Source organism: Marmota marmota, unplaced genomic scaffold (assembly GCF_001458135.2).
Source record: "Marmota marmota marmota unplaced genomic scaffold, marMar, whole genome shotgun sequence".
In the NCBI taxonomy this organism is placed as follows: Eukaryota; Metazoa; Chordata; class Mammalia; order Rodentia; family Sciuridae; genus Marmota; species Marmota marmota.
Window position 1 is genome coordinate 27,338,152 of NW_026000057.1, and position 11,955 is coordinate 27,350,106.

Consider the following 11,955-nt stretch of genomic DNA (forward strand, 5'->3'; position numbering starts at 1 on the left):
AATGTATATATATATATATGTGTATTATATATATATATATATATATATATATATATATATATATATATATATATATAATAAAGAATATATATTTGTATATGTAAATAAACTATGTATTCTTTATTTGTTTACTATATATATTTCTATCTTTTTCAAATAATAACTCAGAGATAGACATATAATATTGTTAGTTCTGAGCAAAGAAAGTAATAAAAGCAAAAGTTAGAAAAACAAGATTCACTGTTCAATATGTCAGAAACTACCCTAGCTAGAATAATTTTTGCTGTGTAGTCCCTGGGCCAGCTTGATTAGCATCATCAGAAATAATTAGAAATTCCTTCTCAGAAAACATCTCATTCCTATTGAAGAGTTCTTAACAATCTGTGCTTGCACAAGCACCTCAGGTGATTCTGATATGTACTAAAGTTTGAGAGCCACTAAGATAGAAATCAAGACTTATCCAGGATGTAGCTTGAGATATGAACCAGAGTTGGTCAGGAGTCTTCTGTGTGGTATTTGGGTTTGATGTTTGTCACAAGACTCCAGTGATTGACTTTATAAAAGATTAAAGGTATCAAGAAATAAACTTGATACTATTACAAGAAAGAAAGAGGGAGTGAGGAAGGGAAGGAGAAATGGAAGAAAGGAAAGGGAAGGGAAGGTAAAGGGTATCACCATCTTCAGATTATTTTTAGTCTGATAATCTTAAAGTGAATATCTTTCATTCTTGGCTCAAATCTATATCCAACTTGAGACTCATGGTAGAGATGCAATAAAATATTACTGCTACTGCTTATCTTTATATGAGAATCTAGGGCTGGGGATGTGGCTCATGCGGTAGCGTGCTCACCTGGCATGCATGCGGCCCGGGTTCGATCCTCAGCACCACATACAAAAACAAAAAACAAAAGATTAAAAAAAAAAGAATCTAAAGAACAAATAAGCATTTTGTACAAAGTTTCAGTTTATGCTTATGTATTAACTGTATAATATAAAGTATTTATATATATATATATTTTAAATATATGGTTTATCTGAACTAAAGACATAGACCTCGAGTTTTATGCCAGTTAAAACAGAATAATCTCACCAAGTTTATTTTGAAGAATAAAATTTCTGAAATAAGTTTTACATGATAGAGTTTGATTTGCGGGTTTTTCTGAGGCTGTTCTTAATATCCATTGTGATTAATAAATATTGTCAATGTTTATCTGCAGATAAAAACATTAAGTCTTTCCCCAAAGTAGCATTAAGAGGAAAAAAAAAGGCTTGCTTTTACATCCAAATAAAGCGGAAAGGAAATCGTTTCATTATTTTATTTGCACATAAAATAATGCATATTTAATTTGAGAGTCTTCATTTAAGTTAACTCTTAATCTTTTGTTAATATTTTAAAAATCTCTTTTCATAAACTTCCCTCACAGTTTATTTTATACAGAATACTCTTCCTACTTGTCTTAGATATAAGTGTGTCTGAAACTAATGTAATATTGTATCTCTATTAATTCACCTTTCCATACTAAATTTTCACAGCCAGCCCTTTCTTTACCTAAATTTTTGCTGGTGTGGTAGAAATCAAGCACACTGGATAATGCAAATGAATAGCAACTCTTATCAGGCAGCTCTACCAGTGTTTAAATTAGTTTTACATAATTTTATTGCCTAAAAGTCATTTTTAGATTCTTGTTGGTTACAAGTAACAAAGCAATCCAAGCTCATTCCTGCTGTGAACCTGACCTTAGGCTGCAGTCACAATTGAGGCACCTAGTAGTGCCATTCGTAAGTCAGCTACAACCATTCAAAAATGAATAATTTATGAAGTAGCTTCTTTTGTGTAAATTAATTTTCAATTTTTGTCTTTGGTTATTTAATATATACCACAAGCCAAATAACAATGTTTGTTAAACATTCCCTATAATTAAACATAATTGCATTAATATAATTAAATATAATGGGGTTTCACAGAAATTTGGCTGTTCTAGTATTCCCTTGAAAAAACTATTATTCATATTTAGACTTGCGATTAATCAACCTTGTTCGTTATGATTCACAATGAGAAGTTCTATGTGCATCTATCTATTAAATAGAACCAATGGGAAAATTTACAGTGCAAAATTGTTTTATATGTTTTAAGTAGCATAATGATAATAGTAGGGTTCAAACCACAAAAGAATGTTTTATAAGCATTATCTTACTTAATCCACATACTTGTACTAATAATTAAAGATTATGCTCCTTTTTTTAATGAAATCACTATGGCTCTGATCATTTTGTCAGTTTTCTCAAAGTCCTACAGGTAATAGTAAGAAAATCTCAGACTTAACTCAAATTTTCAATTTCCTAGGTCATGGTTTGATTTATTCAATGCAATTAAACATTGTATAGTTCAAATGTTGCATTCATCTATCATAAAGTCAAACTCTACAAAACTTCACTAGATTGCATTTAACATATTAGTGTTTGTAAGGTTTTCCTACAGAGGTGTCAGCATTATATCAGAGTGATTGGATGCTATTTTTTTAGATGTCTCTCCATTTTCAAGAATAACTCTGAGCATGATAATCTTTCATTGAACAGACTGCTTTCTATTCCTGTCCTTGCATCCTAATACAATTGTTGAAACATGGAAATACATTTTGAGCACATATTTCCTAGTTCTCAGGGTCTGTTAACTCTTATAGCCAGGTTAAATATAATATGCAAATGTATGACTGTCAACAGAAAATATAACAGAAAATGCTTTGTAATAATTCATCATAATCTCTTGTTTCTCCTGTATTTTTCTATCCCTATTAAGCAATATCATTACATCATCTCCAAGTAGTGCTAATTATGCACGCACTCACACACACTCACACACACACACACACACCTTTCTCTCTATATATATATGTATATATGTGTGTGTATATGTATATAATACAAATATATAAACACATACTTATACATATATTATTTGTTTGTTTTCTTAGTCCTACAGCATATTTTTCTGTAAGACAAGTGAATAGCAAAAATTTTGGAGTCTTGTAACTCTGGGATAATTTCCAGTCCCTGTTCACATATTAATAGTAAATTTTTGATGAGTTAACAGTACAAGCTACAGTTTACTCTTTTATAAATCTGAGGTAATAATGCCTACCCATAGTGTTGTGGAAGCTGGAAAAATATATATGAAGCTAATATAGTGTCTATTAATGGAAAGTAAAAATGGTAGTCATAAAAAGCAGCTAATATTATTCTATTACCGTGATCATAATTAGTATATTTTTATGTTATTTTGTAGTGTAAATTTCTCTTTTCTAAAACATAAAGGAGTCTTTGCAATGCCCTTGTCATGTACTTAGCCATCACCTGTTCCTCTTCTGGTCATGCCTGGTGGAAATTTATGCTAATGTTCCAGTTCTCTAAACAAGATTCTTTAAAAAAAAATGGGTTGCAGCAGGAGGAACAGAGGGATGAGGAGGAGACAAAGCAGATTTATACCTGCAATGCCAATACTTGGGGCCATCCTCAGGAACATTCTACTGAGTCTAGAAAGTGCAGTTGGCATGGTAATATGAAAAGACAACAAGTGAGAACTGATAGGGAGAAAAGGGCTCTGAATCAGCAGGTCAAGTTTTTCTAGCATTCAAAGAAAGGTACAGATGAGGAGAGATGTCCATGCTTACTTGCCTTGTCTAGATGGGTACAGAAATCTTTGCTGGTAAAATAAAACAATAAACAAAGATATGATTTCAACAGAGAATATAGAGATGGGTACATCAGAGTGATTAAAGTTGAAGCCCAAAGTTAAAAAAGCAGAAGAGCCCATACCTGTGACTTACTTATCAATTAAGAATAAGGTTAGGTCTAGCCTAGAATATGGGAGTGGCGTGATGGTGGAGGGACAGAAATCATCACTAACAACAAAGTTGGTAGTAATAAAATTAAAAATAAAATAGCATTAAAAGTGGTAGATATCTGGGCATGGTGGAATATTCTGGTACTCTAAGTTACTCTGGAGGTGAAGCAGGAGAATCATTCACGCCTATGATTTTGTTTCTCCCTGGGCAATGTAGAGAGATCTCATTTTAAGAAAAAAAGGGGAAAAAATGAAAATTGGTAAACATATGAAGAGGTTTTCTTTCTTTCTTTCTTTTGAGAGGGCTTTGTTTCATTTTTGTGTGTTTGTTTTCAAACACGCAACAGCTCTGAGCCTATAATAATTGGCCTATATAGGAAGCAGCCACCATGTCGCCCAGACTTCAGTCCCATTTTATCTTACTCCAGAGCACTTGTTTAAGATGGGTGACTCTAGCCCAGAAGTTTTATATCTAGCTCTTGAACTTTATAGGAAGAAACATGATCAAATCACAGAGGATTCCCATACATTCCCCAAATGATTCTCTTTCTAAGTAGCCATAGGTTTCCAAGGGACCATTCAGGTCTGGCACTGACTTATTTTCTTTGGTACTGGAAGAATAAAGAGGCAATATATTTCTGTGGAATAGAAAGACAATAGAAATTATTGATAGAATATAAATTACCTTAGGAAGCACTTCATGTCTGAAATGTGTACCGTGTTCAGCATTTTGAATACTTTTTCTAGTACCTCATTCTGTTTTCCCTTCACGAAAAACTAATCATGTCTGTGGGCTAACTCAGAATATGTTACAAAGTCATCTGATGACATGTTCTGTTGGGGTTACGTTTCGGTCTATTCTGCTGAATTATGAGTTAAATTGGTATCTGGAAAATTTCCTACAGCCTCAGGATTATAACTGAACTTATTTACTCATACATCTCTTGTACCTGGAGAACAACAACAATAACAACAACAACAACAACAAAAAACAGTTTTATTTTGCTGTCCAGCCTGTCAACGTCATTCAGCATATTTGATATAATTGTGATTTTCATCTGTAGACTATTTTGGCAAAGTGACATTCTCTACATACCAAAGTCCCCATCCAGGAAATTTTCTGATTAGTTACCATAATAATCGGTCAGTTGCTCTGCATTATTAATAGTATTTTAAATTCATCATTTTGTCTGATCAATGAAATAAATGTATATTATAGGCAGGAAAAATCCCCATTCCTCATTTGGGGGATGAGAAAATACAGCTTTAGAGAATGTAGCTATTTTGCTCAGGATTACACAGCTTGTAAGTAATGCAATTAAATCTAGGACTTACATTTTCTAATTTATATCCCAGTAGCCTTTCTTATAATTCATTGCCACCCACAACTGTGCTAATTTTCATACAATGTACAAAATGTAATATTTTACTTAAATTTAAGAACTTAACTAGTTTATCCATGAAAATTAGGTTTATAAAAAGAAAAATTACAAGACTGATTATTTGATCCAATTAACATATGTAAAATGAGTTGGTGGAAATTATAAATGTATGTTGCTTAATAACCATGGAGGCATTAAAATAAAGTTTTACTTCAGTAAAGCATGGCAAAACAATAAAATTCAAATGAAGGGAGGAGAAAAAAATGGAAGATGAATTCTTAGAATGAATGAAATAAAATAATCACCAGGTATTTACTATCTGTTATGTACTTTAACATGCTGTATAGTGTATAGTAAGTAAAAGGACTAGCTAGGAAGACTAGCTTGGGTAGAGAGAGGTTAGGGGATCTCTCGTCAAGGTCATTATAATGGCCTAGCATAGTGGTGTCTATGACTGAACCATAGTAGAATTAAGAAATTTTACTAGGATACAGGATCATGAGATAATACTAACTAGGAAACAAGGTTGTATTAATGAGTGTGATCTTGCACTTGTTCTTAAGATTCTCAAAATTTAGTAAAGAATTCCCTGCCAACTAAGCGTATATGTGTGTATGTGTGTGTGTGTGTGTCTGTGTTTAACTGTCTAAGTATGTCCCTTTCTTTTGCTATGGTGACCTTAATTTAAGAGTATAGATAACCCTTTTCTCATTATCCATATATTATGGTTTGAATCTTAAAGGTATCCTAAGGCCATGTACGGAAGGCTCTGTCAGTAGCTTGTGGCACATTTGAGAGGTGATAGAACCTTTAAGAGGTGAGGACTATGGGTGAGAATTAGGCGAGTAGAGTTTTGCCCTTTAACAGGTCGTTGGTTAGAGTCCTGGCCGCTTCCTCTGTCTTTGCTTCCTAGCCAACATATGATGAGCTGTTTCCTCCACCTCTTAGTCCGGGCCACGTACTCATTGACATAATAATATACTGCCTTATTACAGGCCCCAAAGTACTGGAGTCAACTGACCATGGACTGGAAGCTGTGAAATTATGAGCCCCAATAAATCTTTCCTCTAAGTTGATTTCCTCAGGTATTTTTTCACAGTGATGTAAAGTTGACTAACCCACCATATGTAATGGAAGTTCTCATTGTGTGTGTGTGTGTGTATATATATATATATATATATGTATATATATATATATTTGTAGAAACATTTACTGCCTGAGGAACTTTAATATACCCATACCAGTTTTATTTTTTATTTTAAATGTTTCATTTGATGAAGTTTGGCACTACTAGAGTAACTATCTTAGGTCTTCATTACATATGTTGATTTTTCACATCTAGGAAAAGAAAAGAGAAATTCTTATAGGAAATAATTTTTTAAAAATAACAATTTTAACCTACCTCCTATATGCCAGGCCTGCTCATGAGCCCTTTACATGAATCAATTTTCTTCATAAGATGGCTAAATGAGGTGTGAGTTGGCACAATTGAAGATTCCAGGCTTGGTAACATGAATATAGTCATGTGCCCCATAAGAACATTTTATCCAATGACAGACTATATGTGTGAATGTGGTCATATAAAAATTATAACAGAGCTAAAAAAATTCCTATCACACAGACTTTTGCAGCTGTCATAACATAATGCTACACATCACTTAAGTGTTTGTGGTGATATTGGTGTAAATAAACCTACTGCACTCTCCATCATATAAAAGTATAGTACACACAACTATGTATAGTATATATTATCAGATAATGATAAAATTATGTTACTGATTTACGTCTTTACTATATTACTTATCATTAGAGTACTCTTTTTTAAAAAAACTTACTGAAAAACTATATGCCATCTCATGCTGGTAGCAGCCTCAGACATTTTATGTTTACAACATCTTTGTCTTTTGAGTACAACAACAGCCAACTTAGTAACTTTAATGTTTAGGTTTATCTAAGAACATTATGATGTTTGTGCAAGAAGAAATTGACTAAGGATGGGGATCTCAAAACACAGCCCCATAGTTAAGTGATGTGTAACTGTATATGTTACAAAAAATGTAATATGCACTAAGTAATACAACATATACTTAATTAAAATCTTAAACGTTCTGTTTTTGCATTATTCTGAGGGTTTGCTTTGTTGTTAAGTATTAAGAAATAAATATCTTCCTTGACACAGGTGAAAAAGATCTAATTTAAAGTTGAGCAAACAGTTTTCTTTAAGTATGCATGTTAAAGTGAAGCCTAACTACCTTTAAAATGCTCTTTGAGTAAGCTCTGAAAGCTTTATTTGTATATATTATTCATGTGTCCTTGCCTTTTTTTTCTTCCCTTGTAAACTTTTCATCTCTGACTCAAAAGTTAATCTTTTAAAACTAAATGATTTTCTGTTTAAATGACTTGTTAGGAAGGAAAGCCTGTAAGAAATAGAAATTAGTTTTTTCAGTTACTTTATGTAGCATTCTGGAAAGAAAATTAGTCTAATGAGTAAGAATCCCTACACGATGTTTCGGAACACTTGCAATATTATGTGGTGAGGGGCTGTGGGCACTAGCTCCTCAGGCAGTTGCTCTTGGGTAGGGAAATGTTCTCTCTTTATTATCTTTTGCATGGGTTACCTCAGGGGTTTTTAGCATTCAGTCTTGCTCTTTCCTTTTCCCTTGTGTTCCTAATAACTTGCTGTGGGTATTTTCAGCATAACACACAACTGCTGCTGATGATAATGAGAACTGTTCGTCTAATTTCTCCCAGTTCTGTGCTCAGAATGAACTGTCTGGCTTCAAGCTACATAACAGAAAAACTCACTGTGAGTCTGTAACTGGCAGAACCATGGCATAGGTAAAAACCTGGCCAAGATGGATAAACACAAAATATGACTATCACAATGTGGGGGTAGATACTTGGGAAGATAATGCTACTTCACCCTGGACCAGCATTGCTGCCTGGGACCAGGTGGCTGTGGCTTTTAAGGCCTGACATCCTGATAGCACACCTTCTTAATTAGTCATAGCTGGCTGACTCCAATGAGCCGGAAGTTTAGAGAAAGCGTCCTGTTTTATACTTTGTATTTTATGTTGGAGACAGACAGTATTATAATCTTCACATGTTATGTCTCAGGGCCCTGTGAACACCAAGAGTCTCTTGAATTTGCTCTTGTCAACCAAATTGGAAATTAATTAACTAAATTAGCAACAAGATTTAAGAAACGTCTGCATATAAAGATTATAGGATGATTTTGTTCCATAATATGTGTTGAATACTTACTGTGACAAGAACAACAAAACACTGGGGTTGGGGATTTCAAAGCAACAAGGAGGAAAATTCTCAGTCCTCACAGTATTTTGGACCCTTTCAGATAACTCCTCTAGGAGTTTTCTTTCTTTCTTTCTTTCTTTCTTTCTTTCTTTCTTTCTTTCTTTCTTTCTTTCTTTCTTTCTTTCTTTCTTTTTACTAATAGAAGAAGTAAAAAATAAAGAGCTGAGATTATGTGACAAGGCTTTTTCAATAGTGGAAATAATGAGATGAAAATGCAACAAAGCATCACAACTTCATGAAGCTGAGGCACAAAGGGCTTTGGGTTGGACTGTAAGATGAGTTGCTTTCTTTTTCCCTACAGAACAATTTCTGTTTATTAGAAAAGAGGACCTAAAGTTCAAGAAGATGATAACTATAGAAAAGGTTATTTCTTCCATAAGTTTATTGATAACAAAAGAACATACAAGCTTAACCCAGAATCTTTCTCTACTGATCTGTTAGTATTAAAGAGGATCAGAAGAATGTAAGAAATACAATCTCTGATTATAAGTTGTTTCCAACAGGGAACATAAAATTATATTTGATTCCTCTTTCATTGGTATATACTATATTAACTGAAAAACACATGACCATTCTGCCCCAATCTAACCTTGAACTGCTTTGACTACAACTTCTTTCTTTCCATCCCGCCACTTTATTTTTGGCCCTTCCCATGTGTTACAAGGACAATCAATATGGCCTTTCTGCTTTTGACCTCTTGATATTCTAGTTCATCTTCTATTCTGCTTCCACAATTTCTGGTGCATCTCCATTGCTTATGGAAAAACATCCACACTTATGATTTGTGAGAGTGACAGAAGCTGAATATTTATATTTGGAGAATATTAAATATTTAAGAGAATCTGTTTTGTAATTAGATTCACAATTAGAAAAATGAATGGACTTCCGAAGGACACACAATAAATAAGAGAAGAGTTTATATTCCATCAGCCTACCTGTGCAACATGTGTCTCTTAGACGTGTCTCTTAGACCAGTCTCTGAACATTTCAACCCCACCCCAGAACCATCCAACACCTGTCCTCCACTGGTATTACATCAGAATCTCATTGGCCATCCTTGTGTATAGTTTATGCATCTAGTTAACCTGCCGCATCCCTACCCATCTTTCAAAAGTGTAATTAAACGTTTCTTTATTTCCTCAATTTTCTATGAAACTCTCTCCCAAGAAAGATTATTTATGCATTTTCATTTCCATAATATTTTATATGTCTCTCTATTGAACAGTTTTTAGATTATATTAGAGTTACTTGGTTATATGTTTATCTTAAACATGTGAATCTTGTCACAGCTAGGATCACTTGTTATTCTTCTTTTCTGTCCACAGTGTCTGATTCAATTAATATTTCTCATATTATGACTTCAATAAAGACATGCTGAATTAAACTGGTATCTCTAAGAATTATAGAATGCTCACTTTTAAAATAGCTTCTGCATGGAGACTAATAAAGGCATTGCCTGTGAAATGGATATGGCAAATTTGTTTCCTTTTTAAAGTACAATCTTTACTTCACAGAAAGTGCAGACATAATAACAAATGATTTAAAACTCCTTGATGTTAATTCTCTATTTGTGTGAGCATAACATTTTTGAAATTTGTAAAAATTATATTTTGACAATTTTGAGATTTCTATGAGTATCCATTCTTATTTTTAAATTACATTAAGTGAGCCTTTGAAATGGACTGAGAAATACTACTTAGTCTCCTTCTTTCTTTGATTTAGAAATTAATGAACTTCTCAGAAAACACTTTTTTGGTATTAGTAAATACCCTCTGTTTTAAAGACAGTGAGTATGCAGAGTTCCTTCAGAATCAGGAAAATAGTTGCTAATTAGTAATTGCCATTTGAGTTGTATTGAGAAAAGAAAAATCCCTCTTTTAGAACTTTAATCTGATAAACAATGTATTCATTAAATAATAAAAATATTCCTAAGCATTGAGCAATTTGTTAAACTGCCAAAGATCCAGTTACAAAATATATTGAAAATGCCTATTTCTGGAGCAGAAGGATGGTGGTAACTTTAGGAAGTCTAGAAAGTGTGGATATGTTCCTAAAAGGGAGTGGGAAGGATCTTATCCAAGGATTTCTCAAATCCATAGGGAAGCGTTTTACTACCTTAAATAAGCAACTAGATAAAAGTTAAGAAAGATAAAGATTCTTTGTGTTTTTATTTTAATTGACTGAAGACTCAGTCATATGTAGCTGCCAATGTTTATAAAACTGTTTACTAATTAGAAGGATATACTTTCAAGCAGCTTTGAGCCTTAAGATTAAAAAGTATCCTTAGAATATCTGGAAAATGCCTCTAAAGCAGGTATCTATTTATATTGTACATTTCACTGCCCTCTGCTTTGAGTCTATGAACTAAATATCAATAAAGAACTCCAATTCACCTAAAGAATTACCTAGAATAAATTCATTAATGTTTACTTTTTTGCTTGTTTTCCCTAGGGACAAAAGGCCTTTTATCAAGTGTCAAAATTATGCTTTTTAATATTTTCCTAGGGAGGACACACATACAAGCACATGTTCACGTTAATATACACCGCATTGTGACAGAAACAATACCATCTACATTAATAAAGAAACTATACATGATTTACACATTTGTGCCACTGGAGTTAAATTTCAGATCAAAATATGTGCAAAAAAATTACATCTGTACTGAAAATGTGCAGACTTCGTCCCTTTACATTATTGCCCATAAAATATAATATAGTATCTGTTTACATGGCGTTTGTAGTGTATCAATCATTTCAAGTAATCTAGCAATGATTTAAAATATATTAGAAGAGATACATAGCTTGTGTGCACTGGTCATATGCCATTTTATATAAGCAAAGTGAGCATATTTGAATTTTGGTATCCATGGAGGGGGGAATACCATGACAAATCCTCCATGGATACCAAGGGATAGCTGTTGATAAGGTGTTTCCTAATGAAGAAATTTGTGACAATGCACAATGTATAAGTGCATTCCATTTAACTTCTATATAATAGTTTATCAATTGACAAAATTTATTGATTGATTTTTATTTAAAGTACTACATTGGAATTTCTGTTTATTCCAAACCATTTAAGAAAATTAATTTATCATTGTTGAAAAGAAAACAGAAGGGAAATAATTTTATTTCCACTAACAGCGTGAAAATTTTTACACAGAAATCACAACCTCACAATTAATAAAGATGTACCATGATCTGTTCTAGTGAGTTAGAATTAAGTTATGAGTTCATGGTCTCAAATACTAATAATGAAGAAGAATTTAGTCCCACTTTCCCTCATTCTGACAATATTGATGTGGAATGTTCACCTCTGCATTCATTTGGTTAAAGAGAAACAAGTTTATATTCTCAAGGGGAAAATTTTCTCTCTCCCTCTCTCTCTCTCTTTCAGATTATATATATATATATATAT